The 21,783-nt window shown below is 47.2% G+C and overlaps 1 long non-coding RNA gene and 1 pseudogene across 1 annotated transcript; both read left to right on the forward strand.

Moving 5' to 3' along the window:
• LOC123999853 overlaps nt 1-5,652 on the forward strand; it is a 21,868-nt pseudogene extending 16,216 nt beyond the window's left edge.
• A 1,133-nt stretch (nt 5,653-6,785) lies between these two features.
• Nucleotides 6,786-8,259, forward strand: LOC124000399. Its single transcript, XR_006832599.1, has 2 exons — nt 6,786-7,819; nt 7,916-8,259. It is a non-coding gene; the product is annotated as an uncharacterized LOC124000399 (long non-coding RNA).
• Nucleotides 8,260-21,783: the final 13,524 nt, after the last annotated feature.

A 21,783-nucleotide genomic window follows, 5' to 3' on the forward strand; every position in this document is an offset into this window, starting at 1 on the left:
GTGTCTCTCTCTCTCCTCTCTTCTCTTTGGTCTCTCTGTCTCTCTCTCTCCTCTCTTCTCTTTCGTCTCTCCTCTCTTCTCTTTGGTCTCTCTGTCTCTCTCTCTCCTCCTCTCTTCTCTTTCGTCTCTCCTCTCTTCTCTTTCGTCTTTCTGTGTGTCTCTCTCTCTCCTCTCCTTTCGTTTCTCTGGTCTCTCTGTGTCTCTCTCTCCCCTCTCTTTTCTTTTGTCTCTCTGTCTCTCTCTCTCCTCTCTTCTCTTTCATCTCTGTCTTTCTCTCTTTCCTCTCTTCTCTTTCATCTCTCTGTGTCTCTCTCCTCTCCTCTCTTCTCTTTCGTCTCTCTGTGTCTCTCTCTCCTCTCCTCTCTTCTCTTTCATCTATCTGTGTCTGTCTCTCTCTCTCTCTCCTCTCTCCTCTTTCATCTCTCTGTGTCTCTCTCTGTGTCTCTCTCTGTGTCTCTCTGTGTCTCTCTCTGTGTCTCTCTCTCTCTCTCTCTCTCTCTCTCTCTCTCTCTCTCTCTCTCTCTCTCTCTCTCTCTCTCTCTCTCTCTCTCTCTCTCTCTCTCTCTCTCTCAGATCTCTCGTCTGGAGCACACATGGATGACGTTACGTCAGAGACACACAGAGGGAGCCATCCTCTATGAGAAGAAGCTCAAGCCGTTCATGAAGAACATGAACGATGGCAAAGGTATGGAGCTGGAGGCTGTGTGTGTCTCTGTGTGTCTCTGTGTGTCTCTGTGTGTCTCTGTGTGTCTCTGTGTGTCTCTGTGTGTTTCTGTGTGTGTTACTGTGTGTGTTACTGTGTGTGTTACTGTGTGTGTTACTGTGTGTGTTACTGTGTGTGTTTCTGTGTGTTACTGTGTGTGTTTCTGTGTGTTACTGTGTGTGTTTCTGTGTGTTTCTGTGTGTGTTACTGTGTGTGTTACTGTGTGTGTTACTGTGTGTGTTTCTGTGTGTGTTACTGTGTGTGTTACTGTGTGTGTTACTGTGTGTGTTACTGTGTGTGTTAGTGTGTGTGTTAGTGTGTGTGTTTCTGTGTGTGTTAGTGTGTGTTACTGTGTGTGTCTCTGTGTGTGTCTCTGTGTGTGTCTCTGTGTGTGTTTCTGTGTGTGTTTCTGTGTGTGTTTCTGTGTGTGTTTCTGTGTGTGTCACTGTGTGTGTCACTGTGTGTGTCACTGTGTGTGTCACTGTGTGTGTCCCTGCGTGTGTTACTGTGTGTGTCTCTGTGTGTGTCTCTGTGTGTGTCTCTGTGTGTGTCTCTGTGTGTGTCTCTGTGTGTGTCTCTGTGTGTGTCTCTGTGTGTGTTTCTGTGTGTGTTTCTGTGTGTGTTACTGTGTGTGTTACTGTGTGTGTTTCCGTGTGTGTTACTGTGTGCGTTGTGTGTTTGACATGCACAGGACACTGGTATGTGTGTTTCTCTCACTGTGTCAGTGTGTCTCTCTCTCTTTGTGTTCCAGAGAGCACTGTGCTGTCCAACACCTCCTTCCCTCATGTGGTTCCTCTGCTGTCTCTGCTGGAGAGGAGTGTGGTCGTGGGGGAGGGACAAGGGGCGGGGATGGAATCCAGGGAGAAAGTGGAGGCGGGGGTTGACGTGGTGATGTCACACCTGGAGGCGGCCCGGACCATCGCTCACCATGGGGGGCTGTATCGCACCAACGCTGAGACCAAACTACAGGGTAAGGCCTGGGGGAGTGTGTGTGTATGTACGCGCTGTGTATTTTTTGGACTTGCACACACACAAGGCCCGGTTTCCCCGACTTAAATCACTGTCAGAATCTCATTCATCATTCGATAATCACAGACTCGTTCAGTCTTCATTGGAAGTGTTTTTTTAGTCGAGCTTTAATGCAGGTCCAGGAAACCATTCCATAGAGTACAGAGTCGTATTATAGTATTGTGTGCAGAGTCAGCCGTATTGTTATGGATTAACCACCAAGGGCTTGTCTGATTAGTGGATGTTGTGCATGGATTTATCTGACTGAGTAACAACTGTAGTGTTACAGTACATGTTGCTCCTTAATGCTGACACATCCTAATATATGACGGTGTGTGTGTGTGGTCAGTATGATGTATATAATGGGTCATTGACATTGATCTGAAATAATGATTGAGTTGTTGGTTGTTTTGTGCTATCTGTGGTAGTGTGCTGGTGATGGTTACGGTATGTTGACATTTACCACTATTGGTTCTGATTGATTCCAGTCCCTGGCGATGAGTGTATAACTATCTTATAACTATAACTATCTTAACTAGACTTTGTTTTCCACAACGTCTGTAATATTGATCAATCCCTCTCTTCTCTTTTTTTCTCTTCCTCTCCCTTATGTTCTGTTGTCTCTTCCTCTCCTCCTCTCTTTCTCTCCCTTATGTTCTTTTGTCTCCTCCTCTCCTCCTCCTTTCTTCCTCTCCTCCTCCTCTCTTCTCTCCCTTATGTTCTGTTGTCTCCTCCTCTCCTCCTCCTCTCTTCCTCTCCATTATGTTCTGTTGTCTCCTCCTCTCCTCCTCCTCTCTTCCTCTCCCTTATGTTCTGTTGTCTCTTCCTCTCCTCCTCTCTTTCTCTCCCTTATGTTCTTTTGTCTCCTCCTCTCCTCCTCCTTTCTTCCTCTCCTCCTCCTCTCTTCTCTCCCTTATGTTCTGTTGTCTCCTCCTCTCCTCCTCCTCTCTTCTCTCCCTTATGTTCTGTTGTCTCTTCCTCTCCTCCTCCTCTCTTCCTCTCCCTTATGTTCTGTTGTCTCCTCCTCTCCTCCTCCTCTCTTCCTCTCCCTTATGTTCTGTTCTCTCCTCCTCCTCTCTTCTCTCCCTTATGTTCTGTTGTCTCCTCCTCTCCTCCTCCTCTCTTCCTCTCTCCTTATGTTCTGTTGTCTCTTCCTCTCCTCCTCTCTTTCTCTCCCTTATGTTCTTTTGTCTCCTCCTCTCCTCCTCCTTTCTTCCTCTCCTCCTCCTCTCTTCTCTCCCTTATGTTCTGTTGTCTCCTCCTCTCCTCCTCCTCTCTTCCTCTCCCTTATGTTCTGTTGTCTCCTCTCCTCCTCCCTCTCTTCTCTCCGTTATGTTCTGTTGTCTCCTCCTCTCCTCCTCCTCTCTCTTCCTCTCCCTTATGTTCTGTTGTCTCCTCCTCTCCTCCTCCTCTCTTCCCCTCCCTTATGTTCTGTTGTCTCCTCCTCTCCTCCTCTCTTCTCTCCCTTATGTTCTGTTGTCTCCTCCTCTCCTCCTCCTCTCTTCTCTCCCTTATGTTCTGTTGTCTCCTCCTCTCCTCCTCCTCTCTTCTCTCCCTTATGTTCTGTTGTCTCCTCCTCTCCTCCTCCTCTCTTCTCTCCCTTATGTTCTGTTGTCTCCTCCTCTCCTCCTCCTCTCTTCTCTCCCTTATGTTCTGTTGTCTCCTCCTCTCCTCCTCTCTTCTCTCCCTTATGTTCTGTTGTCTCCTCCTCTCCTCCTCTCTTCTCTCCCTTATGTTCTGTTGTCTCCTCCTCTCCTCCTCCTCTCTTCTCTCCCTTATGTTCTGTTGTCTCCTCCTCTCCTCCTCCTCTCTTCTCTCCCTTATGTTCTGTTGTCTCCTCCTCTCCTCCTCCTCTCTTCTCTCCCTTATGTTCTGTTGTCTCCTCCTCTCCCTCCTCCTCCTTCTCTTCCTATATGTTCTGTTGTCTCCTCCTCTCCTCCTCTCTTCCCTTATGTTCTGTTGTCTCTCTCCTCCTCTCTTCTCTCCCTTATGTTCTGTTGTCTCCCTCCTCTCCTCCTCCTCTCTTCTCTCCCTTATGTTCTGTTGTCTCTTCCTCTCCTCCTCCTCTCTTCTCCCTTATGTTCTCCTCCTCTCCTTCTCTCTCCCTTATGTTCTGTTGTCTCCTCCTCTCCTCCTCCCTCTCTTCTCTCCCTTATGTTCTGTTGTCTCCTCCCTCTCTCCTCCTCTCTTCTCTCCTTATGTTCTGTTGTCTCTCTCCCTTATGTCTTGTTGTCCCTCCTCTCCTCCTCTCTTCTCTCCCTTATGTTCTGTTGTCTCCTCCTCTCCTCCCTCTCTCCTCCCTTATGTTCTGTTGTCTCCTCCTCTCCTCCTCCTCTCTTCTCACCCTCCTCCCTCTCCCTCTTCTCTCCCTTATGTTCTGTTGTCCTCCTCCTCCTCTTCTCTCCCTTATGTTCTGTTGTCTCCCTTCCTCCTCCTCTCTTTCTCTCCCTTATGTTCTGTCTCCTCCTCTCCTCCTCTCTTTCTCTCCCTTATGTTCTGTTGTTCTCTCCTCTCCTCCTCTCTTCTCTCCCTTATGTTCTGTTCTCTCCTCCTCTCTTCTCTCCTTATGTTCTGTCTCCCTCCTCTCCTCCTCCTCTCTTCTCTCCCTTATGTTCTGTTGTCTCCTCCTCTCCTCCTCTCTTCTCTCCCTTATGTTCTGTTGTCTCCTCCTCTCTCCTCCTCCTCTCTTCTCTCCCTGTGTTCTGTTGTCTCTTCCTCTCCCCTCCTCCTTCTTCTCTCCCTTATGTTCTGTTTGTTCTGTTGTCTTCCTCTCCTCCTCCTCTCTTCTCTCCCTTATGTTCTGTTGTTTCCCTTATGTTCTGTTGTCTCCTCCTTCCTCCTCCTCTCTTCTCTCCTTATATTCTGTTGTCTCCTCCTCTCCTCCCTCTCTTCTCTCCCTTATGTTCTGTTGTTCTCCTCTCTTTCTCTCCCTTATGTTCTGTTGTTCCCTCCTCCTCCTCTTCTTCTCCCTTTATGTTCTGTTGTCTCCTCCTCTCCTCCTCCTCTCTTCTCTCCTTATGTTCTGTTGTCTTCTCTCCCTCTCCTCCTCTCCTTCTTTCTCTCCTTATGTTCTGTTGTCTCCTCCTCTCTTCTCTCCCTTATGTTCTGTTGTCTCCTCCTCTCCTCCTCTCTCTCTTCTCTCCTCTGTTGTCTCTTCCTCTCCTCTTCTCTCTCCCTTATGTTCTGTTGTCTCCTCCTCTCCTCTCCTTCTTCTCTCCCTCTGTTGTCTCCTCTTCTCTCCCCTTATGTTCTGTTGTCTCTTCCTCTCCTCCTCCCTCTCTTCTCTCCCTTATGTTCTGTTGTCTCCCTCCTCTCCCTCCTCCTCTCTTCTCTCCTTTATGTTCTGTTGTCTCTTCCTATGTTCTCCTCCTCCTCCTCTTCTCTCCCTTATGTTCTGTTGTCTCTCTCCCTTATGTTCTGTTGTCCTCCTCTCCTCCTCTCTTCTCTCTCCTTATGTTCTGTTGTCTCCTCCTCTCCTCCTCTCTTCTCTCCCTTATGTTCTGTTGTCTCTTCCTCTCCTCCTCTCTCTTCTCTCCTTATGTTCTGTTGTCTCTCCCTCTCCTCCTCCCTCTCTTCTCTCCCTTATGTTCTGTTGTCTCCTCCTCTCCTCCCTCTCTTCTCTCCCTTATGTTCTGTTCTCTCCTCCTCCTCTCTTCTCTCCCTTATGTTCTGTTGTCTCCCTTATGTTCTGTTGTCTCCTCCTCTCCTCCTCCTGTTTACTCCTTTCTGTCTTCTCCTCTCTGTCTCCCTCCTCCTCCTCCCCCAGGCTTCCAGGAGAGGGAGGAGGTTCTGGAGATCTTCCGGACAGAGTTCCAGATGAGGTTGCTATGGGGAAGTCGGGGTCGGAGGGCAGCCAATCAGAGCGCTATGAGAAGTTTGACAAAGTTCTGACTGCTCTGTCTCACAAGCTGGAACCTCTTGTACGCCACAGTGAACTATAGCACCCATCTCACCGAACACCCCTATACACAGCACTCACAGTGGTAGTGGAGGGTCTGTCCCCCCACACTGCTGCTGGATGATTCCAATGTGAGGGGAGGAAGCAGCTAACAGAGACAAGAGAATAGACTGAGAGAAGATGAGGGTACGCTAGAGAGAAGGAGCGTCTCGCTGTATATCCCCATAAAAGTCATAAAGGGCTTTTTCAGAGCTCTTAAACTGCGTGGGATGTTACATATTCTGCCTATCTTCGAAGTACAGATAATTGTATGGTGTGCGCTTAGGGTCAAACAACACAGGGGAGGGAGTATAGGGAAGACAAAGCTCTGGTTTGTCTAAAACCTCCTCACTAGTACTGTCACACTCTGTAATATCACCAACTTAAAGAGACAGTCATATTTAAAACAATGTTTGTGCTCTTCAGGACACCTGTATAAAATATATACAACTATCTATCTCTATGACCTGTGTCACCAGACCTCAGCTTCAGACTGAGTGTGTTCTGAAATCTGTTGTTCTTGTATAGACTCTCTGCATGTCTGCCCTTCATTCCATGTTCCATCACGTCCCCCTGCTGATGACACCTGCAGTGTGCTCATACAGCTGGTCTCTTATCTATCTGTTTTGAACAAGTCATAATATATGTTATGTTTCCAAATCACATCAGCTGTCTGAGGCGTACTGTGCTCTGCCTAAAAGCATTTTCTCTGTGGACTTTGTGTGCTGTTCAGTGGCAGTTGTCTTATATGAGGGCTTTTCTGAGAAGCATTCACCCTCCCTCTTCTTGTCTCCGCTTCTGGCATGTCATAAATGTTTCTCAAATCAAAACAAAATCAAATTGTATTGGTCACATGCACATATTGGGCAGATGTTATTGCGGGTGTAGTGAAATTCTTCTGGCATGTCAATAATGTTTCTGACATGTCAATAATGTTTCTGACATGTCATTAATGTTTCTGACATGTCATTAATGTTTCTGGCATGTCATTAATGTTTCTGGCATGTCATTAATGTTTCTGGCATGTCATTAATGTTTCTGACATGTCATTAATGTCATGTCATTAATGTTTCATGTCATTAATGGTCATTAATGTTTCTCATGTCATTAATGTTTCTGCATGTCATGTCATTAATGTTTCTGACATGTCATTAATGTTTCTGGCATGTCATTAATGTTTCTGGCATGTCATTAATGTTTCTGGCATGTCATTAATGTTTCTGGCATGTCAATAATGTTTCTGACATGTCATTAATGTTTCTGACATGTCATTAATGTTTCTGGCATGTCATTAATGTTTCTGACATGTCATTAATGTTTCTGACATGTCATTAATGTTTCTGACATGTCAATAATGTTTCTGGCATGTCATTAATATTTCCTGATGACTCCTGTCCCATTTACATCATATGAGCATGTTTTTTCTGCACTTGTCATACACACAATTAAAAATACCCATAATGCACTCTCACCTGTTTGTGTGAACTATCGTACACATGTGTTATAATGTAAAACACTGACTGTGCTGTTCTCTTGACCGTTACATATATTTTTTTGAAAGGCGGGGCCATTCCAAATACTGAGTGATAATTTTTTTTCTCCTTCCTGACAATTACCATGACAATTGTCATGGTAACATATTTGACAGACTTTGTTGACATGGTAACGTAACATGCTAGAGCCTCTGCTGTTCCCATACGATTCAGGTTTAACCGGCGTGAATGAATGTGCTTTGGTCTGAAAGCGATCCAGAACGTTCTCAGGGCAGAATGGAGCCCCCCCCCAGACCTAGCCTGGTCCCAGATCTGTCCGTGCCTTCTTCTTGCCAACGCCTATGGTCATTGCCAGCCAAACAATGCCCATAGGATTTGACACGACAGAACAAATAGATGTGGGACCAGGCTCCCTCAGACCCCCCCAGTGACTGTATGATGGACTGTGTGTTGTTCTGTATGTAAGATGTGTGATCGATATGGACAGAGTTTTGAAAAGTCATTGAGAACATTCCACTCCAAAACCATGAAGAAAGTTTTTTCACAAAGTCATTGTAGGATCCTCATGCGATTTCACTCACTTTAATTCATCTTCAAAGAATGTCCTCTAAAAATGTATTGTTGCTGAAATGCTTTAGTGAAATAAATATGTCATGTAAAATGCAACTTCAACATGAGGTCTTAGAGGAATCTGGCAACTTCAACATGAGGGCTTAGAGGAATCTGGCAACTTCAACATGAGGGCTTAGAGGAATCTGGCAACTTCAACATGAGGGCTTAGAGGAATCTGGCAACTTCAACATGAGGTCTTAGAGGAATCTGGCAACTTCAACATGAGGTCTTAGAGGAATCTGGCAACTTCAACATGAGGTCTTAGAGGAATCTGGCAACTTCAACATGAGGTCTTAGAGGAATCTGGCAACTTCAACATGAGGTCTTAGAGGAATCTGGCAACTTCAACATGAGGTCTTAGAGGAATCTGGCAACTTCAACATGAGGTCTTAGAGGAATCTGGCAACTTCAACATGAGGGCTTAGAGGAATCTGGCAACTTCAACATGAGGTCTTAGAGGAATCTGGCAACTTCAACATGAGGTCTTAGAGGAATCTGGCAACTTCCTTTGAACTAAATACATTGTGACCTTTGATCAAATAATTCCTGGAAACTTTTCATCTGCCGACTCCTAAGCAGTGGTCACCTTACTGTCACAGTGGTCACCTTACTGTCACAGTGGTCACCTTACTGTCACAGTGGGCACCTTACTGTCACAGTGGTCACCTTACTGTCACAGTGGTCACCTTACTGTCACAGTGGTCACCTTACTGTCACAGTGGTCACGTTATTGTCACAGTGGTCATGTTACTGTCACAGTGGTCACCTTACTGTCACAGTGGGCACCTTACTGTCACAGTGGTCACCTTACTGTCACAGTGGGCACCTTACTGTCACAGTGGTCACCTTACTGTCACAGTGGTCACCTTACTGTCACAGTGGTCACCTTACTGTCACAGTGGTCACGTTATTGTCACAGTGGTCATGTTACTGTCACAGTGGTCACCTTACTGTCACAGTGGGCACCTTACTGTCACAGTGGTCACCTTACTGTCACAGTGGGCACCTTACTGTCACAGTGGTCACAGTGGTCATGTTGTTGTCACAGTGGTCATGTTGTTGTCACAGTGGTCACCTTACTGTCACAGTGGTCACCTTACTGTCACAGTGGTCACGTTATTGTCACAGTGGTCATGTTACTGTCACAGTGGTCACCTTGGTCACAGTGGTCATGGGCACCTACTTGTTGTCACAGTGGTCACCTTACTGTCACAGTGGTCACCTTACTGTCACAGTGGTCACCAGTTACTGTCACAGTGGTCACCTTACTGTCACAGTGGGTCACCTTACTGTCACAGTGGTCACGTTATTGTCACAGTGGTCACCTTACTGTCACAGTGGTCACCTTACTGTCACAGTGGTCATGTTACTGTCACAGTGGTCACCTTACTGTCACGTTGCTGTCACAGTGGTCACGTTACTGTCACAGGGGTCACCTTACTGTCACAGTGGTCACCTTACTGTCACAGTGGTCACCTTACTGTCACAGTGGTCACCTTACTGTCACAGGGGTCACCTTACTGTCACAGTGGTCACCTTACTGTCACAGTGGTCACCTTACTGTCACAGTGGTCACCTTACTGTCACAGTGGTCACCTTACTGTCACAGTGGTCACGTTACTGTCACAGTGGTCACCTTACTGTCACAGTGGTCACGTTGTTGTCACAGTGGTCTCGTTACTTTCATGTTGCTGTCACAGTGGTCACGTTGCTTTCACGTTACTGTCACAGTGGTCACCTTACGGTCACAGTGGTCACCTTACTGTCACAGTGGTCACGTTGCTGTCACAGTGGTCACCTTACTGTCACAGTGGTCACGGTGCTGTCACAGGGGTCACGTTACTGTCACAGGGGTCACCTTACTGTCACAGTGGTCACGTTACTGTCACAGTGGTCACCTTACTGTCACAGTGGTCACCTTACTGTCACGGTGGTCTCAGTGGTCACATTGCTGTCACAGGGGTCACCTTACTGTCACAGGGGTCACCTTACTGTCACAGGGGTCACCTTACTGTCACAGTGGTCACGTTACTGTCACAGTGGTCACGTTATTGCCACAGTGGTCACCTTACTGTCACAGTGGTCACCTTACTGTCACAGTGGTCACCTTACTGTCACAGTGGTTTCAGTGGTCACGTTGCTGTCACAGTGGTCACCTTACTGTCACAGTGGTCACGTTGTTGTCACAGTGGTCATGTTGCTTTCGACAGAAAAGCTCTATGGCTGATGATCATGATGATGAGTTATTTTCAGTTATTTTATCATCCATGTCTGCTGATTGGTTTCTAATCAAATATGTATTAGGCTGACTGTCAGATCTATGCAATCACATTAATGAATTAATGAATTAACTCATTAATGATTTAGTCCCATAGGAAACGAACACCCTGAGGATGTGAGCTGTGTGTGAGTGCCAGCCAGATGGTGCATCCCAGGTTATATTAATTAACCACCAAACAAAGGAAAACAGGCTGAAACAGGGAGGGATTATCTGAACTTGTTCAATTGTTTTTGTCTTCTGTTGCAAAATGTTTTGCTACTGTGTGCCCCAGTCAGCCAGTGAGTATAAATGATGAGTCCATTTTTTTTTAACCTTTATTTAACTCAGCAGGTCAGTTAAGAACAAATTCTTATTTTCAATGACGGCCTAGGAACAGTGGGTTAACTGCCTGTTCAGGGGCAGAACGACAGATTTGTACCTTGTCAGCTCGGGGATTTGAACTTGCAACCTTCCGGTTACTAGTCCAACGCTCTAACCACTAGGACCAATTGTCCCTTCTGTCAAGAAGAGGGCACTGTTGCCCAGTCAGCAAAACAATCCAGAGTGACTATTGAATTGAATTTTGTGATTTTGTGTTTTTTTTTTTGTGATTATGAATAAAGCCTACTGGTTTAGGAACAATGATGATGTGCTATATGTAATGATGTTTGTCTCACCTTATGTTGTACAGATTACACGTCTGGGTTTTCCCTGTTGTAAATAGTCAATCTGGAATGATGAACCTATAAAGAAACAGGACAAAATACTCCGATGTTTGTGACACCCACATTTTTTTTTAAATGTACTGTACACAATGGTTCACTTGTTTTTCAAATAAATAAAGCTTTTGACCGTGCTTTGTAGACCTATGGCTTGATTCTATTGACTCTATTCGCTACTCTATGTTCAAGGTAGAAATCGCTAGATGGCAGTACTGTCTCACTAATAATGTTGAACGAGAGTTGCATCATGAGCTTTAAACATCACCCCTGTCTTCATCCTTGTCTTGCTACTCGCGTACACAGTGTTTCAGCTAGCTTCATGGGTACCTTCAGCACAGTTCAAAGGTGTTGCATACTGGTAAGATAGAACTACTGGACATCAAAGAAGATGCGATGAGTTGCCATTTTGAAATCAAAGCCTTTCGACCTGTGAAATGTCTGTCAATACTGCCGTCCCTGTGTGCCTGTCTGCACATACGTCCGTGTGTGTGTTGGCCTGTCTTTGAGCTACCGAGCTTGTGCACTGAAGCTCGGGCTGGGCATTAAATAACAAGGGTCTCACGTGACTCTATATGGTCAGTGCGGAGACGAGATGGTGGTGGAGACGGGGAAAAGAACAGGCAGAGCAGTGTGAGTTTGTGTTACGAGTCAGGACTCAGCTCATGTTAACAGTCAGGACTCAGCCCATGTTAAGAGTCAGGACTCAGCCCATGTTAAGAGTCAGGACTCAGCCCATGTTAAGAGTCAGGACTCAGCCCATGTTAAGAGTCAGGACTCAGCCCATGTTAACAGTCAGGACTCAGCCCATGTTAACAGTCAGGACTCAGCCCATGTTAACAGTCAGGACTCAGTCTATGTTAAGAGTCAGGACTCAGCCCATGTTAAGAGTCAGGACTCAGCCCATGTTAAGAGTCAGGACTCAGCTCATGTTAACAGTCAGGGCTCAGCCCATGTTAACAGTCAGGACTCAGCCCATGTTAACAGTCAGGGCTCAGCCCATGTTAAGAGTCAGGACTCAGCCCATGTTCAGTCAGGAGCCCATGTTAAAAGTCAGGACTCAGCCCATGTTAAAAGTCAGGACTCAGCCCATGTTAACAGTCAGGACTCAGCCCATGTTAAGAGTCAGGAATCAGCCCATGTTAACAGTAAGGACTCAGCCCATGTTAAGAGTCAGGACTCAGTCTATGTTAATAGTCAGGACTCAGCCCATGTTAACAGTCAGGACTCAGCCCATGTTAAGAGTCAGGAATCAGCCCATGTTAACAGTCAGGACTCAGCCCATGTTAAGAGTCAGGACTCAGCCCATGTTAACAGTCAGGACTCAGCCCATGTTAACAGTCAGGACTCAGCCCATGTTAACAGTCAGGACTCAGCCCATGTTAACAGTCAGGACTCAGTGTATGTTAAGAGTCAGGACTCCGCCCATGTTAACAGTCAGGACTCAGCCCATGTTAAGAGTCAGGACTCAGCCCATGTTAACAGTCAGGACTCAGCCCATGTTAACAGTCAGGGCTCAGCCCATGTTAAGAGTCAGGACTCAGCTCATGTTAACAGTCAGGGCTCAGCCCATGTTAAAAGTCAGGACTCAGCCCATGTTAACAGTCAGGACTCGGCCCATGTTAAGAGTCAGGACTCAGCCCATGTTAACAGTCAGGACTCAGCCCATGTTAAGAGTCAGGAATCAGCCCATGTTAACAGTCAGGACTCAGCCCATGTTAACAGTCAGGACTCAGCCCATGTTAAGAGTCAGGACTCAGCCCATGTTAACAGTCAGGACTCAGCCCATGTTAACAGTCAGGACTCAGTGTATGTTAAGAGTCAGGACTCAGCCCATGTTAACAGTCAGGACTCAGCCCATGTTAACAGTCAGGGCTCAGCCCATGTTAAGAGTCAGGACTCAGCTCATGTTAACAGTCAGGGCTCAGCCCATGTTAAGAGTCAGGACTCAGCCCATGTTAACAGTCAGGACTCAGCCCATGTTAAGAGTCAGGACTCAGCCCATGTTAACAGTCAGGGCTCAGCCCATGTTAAGAGTCAGGACTCAGCCCATGTTAACAGTCAGGACTCAGTCTATGTTAAGAGTCAGGACTCAGTCTATGTTAAGAGTCAGGACTCAGTCTATGTTAAGAGTCAGGACTCCGCCCATGTTAACAGTCAGGACTCAGCCCATGTTAAGAGTCAGGACTCAGCCCATGTTAACAGTCAGGACTCAGCCCATGTTAACAGTCAGGACTCAGTCTATGTTAAGAGTCAGGACTCAGTCTATGTTAAGAGTCAGGACTCAGTCTATGTTAAGAGTCAGGACTCCGCCCATGTTAACAGTCAGGACTCAGCCCATGTTAAGAGTCAGGACTCAGCCCATGTTAACAGTCAGGACTCAGCCCATGTTAAGAGTCAGGACTCAGGCCATGTTAAGAGTCAGGACTCAGGCCATGTTAAGTGTCAGGACTCAGCCCATGTTAAGAGTCAGGACTCAGCCCATGTTAACAGTCAGGACTCAGCCCATGTTAACAGTCAGGACTCAGCCTATGTTAAGAGTCAGGACTCAGCTCATGTTAAGAGTCAGGACTCGGCCCATGTTAACAGTCAGGACTCGGCCCATGTTAAGAGTGAGGACTCAGCCCATGTTAAGTGTCAGGACTCAGCCCATGTTAACAGTCAGGACTCAGTCCATGTTAACAGTCAGGACTCAGCCCATGTTAAGAGTCAGGACTCAGCCCATGTTAACAGTCAGGACTCAGCCCATGTTAACAGTCAGGACTCAGCCCATGTTAAGAGTCAGGATTCAGCCCATGTTAACAGTCAGGACTCGGCCCATGTTAACAGTCAGGACTCAGCCCATGTTAAGAGTCAGGACTCAGCCCATGTTAACAGTCAGGACTCAGCCCATGTTAACAGTCAGGACTCAGCCCAGTCAGGACTCAGTTCATGTTAACAGTCAGGACTCAGCCCATGTTAACAGTCAGGACTCAGTCTATGTTAAGAGTCAGGACTCAGCCCATGTTAAGAGTCAGGACTCAGCCCATGTTAAGAGTCAGGACTCAGCCCATGTTAACAGTCAGGACTCAGCCCATGTTAACAGTCAGGACTCAGCCCATGTTAAGAGTCAGGACTCAGCCCATGTTAACAGTCAGGACTCAGCCCATGTTAAGAGTCAGGACTCAGCCCATGTTAACAGTCAGGACTCAGCCCATGTTAAGGACTCAGTCCATGTTAACAGTCAGGACTCAGCCCATGATAACAGTCAGGACTCAGCCCATGCTGTCTCACCCCCCTTCCCCTCCCTACGCCAAGAAGACAATGGTACGGCCAGGCTGTCTCACCCCCTCCCCCTCCCTACGCCAAGACTGACAATGGTACGGCCAGGCTGTCTCACCCCCCCTCCCCTCCCTACGCCAAGAAGACAATGGTACGGCCAGGCTGTCTCACCCCCTCCTCCCCCTCCCTATGCCAAGAAGACAATGGTACGGCCAGGCTGTCTCTCTCCCTACCCCTCCCTACGCCAAGAAGACAATGGTACGGCCAGGCTGTCTCCCCCCCCCCACCCCTCCCTACATGAAGAAGACAATGGTACGGCCAGGCTGTCTCACCCACCCCCTCCCCCTCCCTACGCCAAGAAGACAATGGTATGGCCAGGCTGTCTCACCCCCCTCCTCCCCCTCCCCCTCCCTAGGCCAAGAAGACAATGGTACGGCCAGGCTGTCTCACCCCCTCCCTACGCCAAGAAGACAATGGTACGGCCAGGCTGTCTCACCCCCTCCTCCCCCTCCCGACGCCAAGAAGACAATGGTCCGGCCAGGCTGTCTCACCCCCCCTCCCCCTGCCTACGCCAAGAAGACAATGGTACGGCCAGGCTGTCTCTCTCCCCTCCTCCCCCTCCCTACGCCAAGAAGACAATGGTACGGCCAGGCTGTCCCACCCCACCCCTCCCTAGGCCAACAAGACAATGGTACGGCCAGGCTGTCTCACCCCCTACCCCTCCCTACGCCAAGAAGACAATGGTACGGCAAGGCTGTCTCACCCCTACCCCTCCCTACGCCAAGAAGACAATGGTACGGCCAGGCTGTCTCACCCCTAACCCTCCCTACGCCAAGAAGACAATGGTACGGCCAGGCTGTCTCACCCCCCCCCCCTCCCTACGCCAAGAAGACAATGGTACGGCCAGGCTGTCTCACCCCCCCCACCCCTCCCTACGCCAAGAAGACAATGGTACGGCCAGGCTGTCTCACCCCTAACCCTCCCTACGCCAAGAAGACAATGGTACGGCCAGGCTGTCTCACCCCCCCACCCCTCCCTACGCCAAGAAGACAATGGTACGGCCAGGCTGTCTCATACCCCAGCGCTCAGAGTCACAGGCATGGGAGGTAGAGAAACAACGTCAAACAAAAGATTTATTGTGATGAAATGATCTCCAATTCAAAAAGGCCACGATGAGGACATCCCAGTGTGTGTTGATGCTGAGGAAGAGAGGAAAGGAGTTGATGTACTTTCATATTAGTTTCATAACCTACGCAGCAGTAACTATGGGGTGTGTGAATGACAATAAGCCACACAGAGGGCTTTCACTCTGCTATCCCCGTCTGTCTCCATGATCCATGTAACAGGCTCATTCTTCTATTTCTTTATATGCTGCTCACTGAAACAGACCACGGCTCTCTTTCCCATCCTCACCAATTCACTACTAATCTAATCCTCTCTGCCTCTTTTCACTGGAAATCTATTGTGTTCTCCGTTGTTGGTTATCCATGTGTGACATAGCTGCATGTTCATGGCAGTATATCACAGGATTTATCACATCTGATTGATCACATAGCAGCACCAATTGTATTGTGTTGTGTGGGGTTCAATGCAGCACCAATTGTATTGTGTTGGTGTGGGGTTCAATGCAGCACCAATTATATTGTGTTGGTGTGGGTTCAATGCAGCACCAATTGTATTGTGTTTGTGTGGGTTCAATGCAGCACCAATTAGAGGTCGACTGATTATGATTTTTCAACGCCGATACCGATTATTGGAGGACCAAAAAAGCAGATACTGATTAATCGGCCGATTTTTATATATATATTTGTAATAATGACAATTACAATAATACTGAATGAACAATTAACTTTTATTTTAACTTAATATAATACATAAATAAAATCAATTTAGTCTCAAATAAATAATGAAACATGTTCAATTTGGTTTAAATAATGCAAAAACAAAGTGTTGGAGAAGAAAGTAAAAGTGAAATATGTGCCATGTAAGAAAGCTAATGTTTCAGTTCCTTGCTCAGAACATGAGAACATTTGAAAGCTGTTGGTTCCTTTTAACATGACTCTTCAATATTCACAGTTAAGAAGTTTTAGGTTGTAGTTATTATAGGAATTACAGGATGATTTCTCTTCATACCATTTGTATTTCAAATACCTGTGAGTATTGGATATTCTTATAGGCACTAGTATTGCCAGCCTAATCTGTGCTTCAAGCATTGCTAAGAGCTGCTGGCAAACGCAGTAAAGTGCTGTTTGAATGAATGCTTACGAGCCTGCTGCTGCCTACCACCACTCAGTCAGACTGCTCTATCAAATATCAAATCATAGACTTAACTATAATAACCTAAATACACAGAAATACGAGCCTTTGGTCATTAATATGGTCAAATACGGAAACTATCATTTTGAAAACAAAACGCTTATTCTTTCTATTCTTAATGGAATCTAATTTGACGTGGAGGTGAAAGCTTCCCCCCCCCCCCCCGCACCTATCTGGTTCAGAGGGGTTGGGTTAAATACGGTTCAATGCATTCAGTTGTAAAACTGACTAGGTATCCTCCTCTCCTATCCCCTTCGCTTCCCTAATCCATTATGACCCCAGATCAGCTCTATGAATATAGACCCCGGTTATGCGCTGGTCTGGGATCAGAGAGCGTGTTATGGTGGCCTGACAGCAGAGGAAGAACTCAGACAAGCTTAGCGTTAATGTGAAGTGACATCACACTGATGGGTTAATACTAACATGTTAATATTTGGCTATCTGAATCTTTAAGGGGTTCCTTGTAGCCACCCCTCTTCTCACAGCCACGCCACACACACATGGTCTGAACCATCGCTTTCCGGTACAAAATGACTGTGCCACACAGAAGGCTGCTGAGGGTAGAATGGCTCATAATAATGGCTGGAACAGAGCCAATGGAATGGCATCAAACACCTGCAAACCAGGCGTTTGATGTATTTGATACCATTTCACTGATTCCACTCCAGTCATTACCATGAGTCCGTCCTCCACAATTGAGGTGCCACCAACCTCCTGTGCTGTGCCACTGTCATATTGTTTAAACTGTGGAATGAAAGACGACTGGCTATTACTGCTGTAAATCAAGTGTATTACATAAGGAGTTCCACCATTTTAGAATTGGAAGCAATGAGTTGTGCGTAGGGCTGCGGACAGTTTCGCCTCCTACAAAAACCCAATTTAACCACTGCCCTGCCTGTGTAATGAAAAGTCCCTAGAGGATCCTGCTGCTTGTCTAGCACTAGAGGATGTCTTGTCCACACCCCTGGACATCAGTCTGTCTGTGGTCTCCTTTTCCCTGGACATCAGTCTGTCTGTGGTCTCCACACCCCTGGACATCAGTCTGTCTGTGGTCTCCTTTCCCCTGGACATCAGTCTGTCTGTGGTCTCCTTTTCCCTGGACATCAGTCTGTCTGTGGTCTCCTTTCCCCTGGACATCAGTCTGTCTGTGGTCTCCACACCCCTGGACATCAGTCTGTCTGTGGTCTCCTTTCCCCTGGACATCAGTCTGTCTGTGGTCTCCTTTTCCCTGGACATCAGTCTGTCTGTGGTCTCCTTTCCCCTGGACATCAGTCTGTCTGTGGTCTCCTTTCCCCTGGACATCAGTCTGTCTGTGGTCTCCTTTTCCCTGGACATCAGTCTGTCTGTGGTCTCCTTTCCCCTGGACATCAGTCTGTCTGTGGTCTCCACTCCCCTGGACATCAGTCTGTCTGTTGTCTCCACTCCCCTGGACATCAGTCTGTCTGTGGTCTCCTTTCCCCTGGACATCAGTCTGTCTGTGGTCTCCACTCCCCTGGACATCAGTCTGTCTGTGGTCTCCACACCCCTGGACATCAGTCTGTCTGTGGTCTCCTTTCCCTGGACATCAGTCTGTCTGTGGTCTCCACTCCCCTGGACATCAGTCTGTCTGTGGTCTCCTTTCCCTGGACATCAGTCTGACTGTGGTCTCCTTTCCCTGGACATCAGTCTGTCTGTGGTCTCCACTCCCCTGGACATCAGTCTGTCTGTGGTCTCCACTCCCCTGGACATCAGTCTGTCTGTGGTCTCCTTTCCCCTGGACATCAGTCTGTATGTGGTCTCCACACCCCCGGACATCAGTCTGTCTGTGGTCTCCTTTCCCCTGGACATCAGTCTGTCTGTGGTCTCCTTTCCCCTGGACATCAGTCTGTCTGTGGTCTCCACTCCCCTGGACATCAGTCTGTCTGTGGTCTCCACACCCCTGGACATCAGTCTGTCTGTGGTCTCACACCCCTGGACATCAGTCTGTCTGTGGTCTCCTTTCCCTGGACATCAGTCTGTCTGTGGTCTCCTTTCCCTGGACATCAGTCTGTCTGTGGTCTCCACTCCCCTGGACATCAGTCTGTCTGTGGTCTCCTTTCCCTCATTTTCTGACCCCCTCGGCATCCACCTCACCATCCTCTACTCCTGTATTTCCTCATTACCACATGAATGGCGTCTAGAAATGGCTACTGAAGCCTTGCACACCAACAGAAGGCAGGAGATTTGCAATTCAATCTCCACCCACATCGAGACAGGCCTGTCACCAATATGACAGAGGACAGGGGAGGGGGAGGCTGTGCCTGCATCACAGCATCACCACACACACAAACACACACATACTCATGCATGCGTACACACACACACTACTGCAACCACCAATCTCACTTTTACAAAACATAATGTATGAGTTTTCCTGTTTTGTTGCATATGGTGTTATGAGACTGTTATAATCAAACCTAAGAAACACCCTCAAACTTTCAGTGACTTTTCTCAAATTAAATATTTTGTTACCTTACAGCCTTATTATGAACTGGATTAAACAAAAATGTTCCTCATCAATCTATACACAATAGCCCAGAATCACAAAGCGAAAACAGGTTTTTCAAAATTTCTGCAAATTAAAAACAGAAATACCTTATTTACATAAGTATTCAGACTCTTCGCTATGCGACTTGAAATTGAGCTCAGGTACATCCTGTTTCCATTGATCATCCTTGAGATGTTTCTACAACTTTATTGGAGTCCACCTGTGGTAAATTCAATTAATTGGACATGATTTGGAAAAGCACACACCTGTCTATATAAGGTCCCAGAGTTGACAGTGCATGTCAGAGAAAAACCAAGCCATGAGGTTGAAGGAATTGTCTGTGAGCTTCGAGATAGGATTGTGTCGAGGCAGAGATCTGGGGAAGGCTACCAAAACTGTTTCTGCAACATTGAAGATCCTCAAGAATACAGTGGCCTCCATCAAAAATAAATGGAAGAAGTTTGGAACCACCAAGACTCTTCCTAGAGCTGGCCGTCCAGCCAAACTGAGACATGTGGGAGAAGGGCCTTGGACGGGGATGTGTCAAAGAACACGATGGTCTCTCTGACAGAGCTCCAGAGTTTCTCTGTGGAGATGGTTGTCCTTCTGGAAGGTTCTCCCATCTCTGCAGCACTCCACCAATTAAGCCTTAATGGTAGAGGGGCGAGATGGAAGGCATTCCTCAGGAAAAGAGACATGACAGCCCGTCTGATGAAAACAAGATTGAACTCTTTAGCCTGAATGCCAAGCGTCACGTCTAGAGGAAACCTGGCACCATCTCTTCGCTGAAGCATGGTGGTGGCAACATCATGCGGTAGGGGATGTTTTTCAACGGCAGGGACTGTGAGACTAGTCAGGGAATGATGAACAGAGAGATCCTCGATGAAAACCTGCTCCAGAGCACTCAGGACCTCAGACTGGGGGCGAAGGTTCACCTTCGGGACAAGTCTCTGAATGTCCTTGAGTGGCCCAGGCAGAGCCCGGGCTTGAACCTGATCGAACATCTCTGGAGAGACCTGAAAATAGCTGTGTAGTGGCGCTCCCCATCAAACCTGTTTTTGCTTTGTTATTGTGGGTATTGTAGGTAGATTGATGAAGGAAAAACTATGGAATCAATTTTCGAATAAGGCTGTAACGTAACAAAATATGTAAAAGGTCAAGGGGTCTGAATACTTTCAGAATCAAATCAAATCAAATGTTATTTGTCACATGCGCCGAATACAACAGGTGTAGTAGACCTTACAGTGAAATGCTTACTTACGAGCCCCTAACCAACAATGCAGTTTCAAAAAATACAGATAAGAATTAGAGATAAAAGTAACAAGCAATTAAAGAGCAGCAGTGAAATGACAATAGCGAGATTATATACAGGGGGGTACCGATACTGAGTCAATGTGTGGGGGCACCGGTTATTTGAGGTAGTATGTACATGTAGGTAGAGTTATTAACGTGACTATGCAGAGATGACAGAGAGCAGCAGTGGTGTAAAGAGGGGGTGAGGCGTGAGGGGGCATTGCAAGTAGTCTGGGTGGACACTTGACTAGATGTTAAGGAGTCTTATGGCTTTGGGGTAGAAGCTGTTTAAAAGTCTCTTGGACCTAGACTTGGCGCTCAGGTACCGCTTACCGTGCGACAGCAGAGAGAACATTCTATGACTAGGGTGACTGGAGTCGGTGACAATTTTTAAGGCCTTCCTCCGACACCTCCTAGTATAGAGGTCCTGGATGGCAGGAAGCTTGGCCTCAGTGATGTACTGGGCATTTCGTAATACCCTCTGTAGTGCCATGCGGTCAGAGGCCGAGCAGTTGCCATACCAGGCAGTGATGCAACCAGTCAGGATGCTCTTGGTGGTGCAGCTGTAGAACCTTTTAGCTGTGCAGCGGCTAAATCCAAGATGGCATAGCAGTCGGACGTGTGTTTGTCTTGTCCCGTCTTGTCCTGTGTAAATAGTCGGTTTCCTCGTTTTTTAAAATATATTTTAATGTCACTTTTCATCTATGACCTGAAAATACTTTCCTGCGACCCGCCTCACACAATGTGGTACGGATCTGCTATTTTTATACTTTTGAACTGGAACCCCCATCAGAAGCTAGCCAGCTAACTAACTACTAGCTAGTAGTCAGTTAGCCACTGCTAGCGGTCTTCACCCTTAACTCAGACACCAGCCAGCTTCAGCTCAGTCAATTTATTTACTTTTTTTATTTATCCATTATTTTACCAGGTATGTTGACTGAGAACACGTTCTCATTTGCAGCAATACCTGCCAGTCTGCAAAGCGCAATATCAACCCAGAGCATATCTGACTGCTTTTCTCTACCACATCACCGGATTCCTGACGCAAGCTCTGGACCATTACACTGGATCATCGCAGCTAGCTAGAAGAAAGCGAGTGGCTAGTGCTGGCTAACACCTCTGTTCGAAGCATGCACCAGTTAGCCTTGAGCTAGCCTCGAGCTAGGCCCATTTCCCGGCTAGCTGAAGAGGTCCATCAGCCAATTTCTTGGGCTACAATACTTATTTTGCCAATTGGCCTAGACCCTTTATTGCCGACACGGAGCCTTGCCGATCCATCACGACTGGTCTGCCAACGTAATTGTCCGAGGTGGTTTCAACAGGCTTTTCCGTTGCGATGTCGCCGAAGGCCCATCTGCTATCCCCGGCCTGCTAGCTTTCTGAATCGCCATGTCTCCCGCTCGCCTAGCGTAGTAGCGACTACTGAACGGCTCCCTGACTCACCTATTGCTGCTCATTCGACCCTATATTCACTCGGCTACAGATGCCTCTCCCTAATGTCAATACGCCTTGTCTACTCCTGTTTCGGTTAGTTATTATTGTTTTATTTCACTGTAGAGCCCCCATTCCCGCTCAACATGCCTTAGATAGCTCTTTTGTCCCACCCCCCCACACATGCGGAGACCTCACCTGGCTTAACTGGTGCCTCCAGAGACACAACCTCTCTCATCATCAC

This window comes from Oncorhynchus gorbuscha, linkage group LG16 (genome assembly GCF_021184085.1).
Source record: "Oncorhynchus gorbuscha isolate QuinsamMale2020 ecotype Even-year linkage group LG16, OgorEven_v1.0, whole genome shotgun sequence".
Classification (NCBI taxonomy): domain Eukaryota; kingdom Metazoa; phylum Chordata; class Actinopteri; order Salmoniformes; family Salmonidae; genus Oncorhynchus; species Oncorhynchus gorbuscha.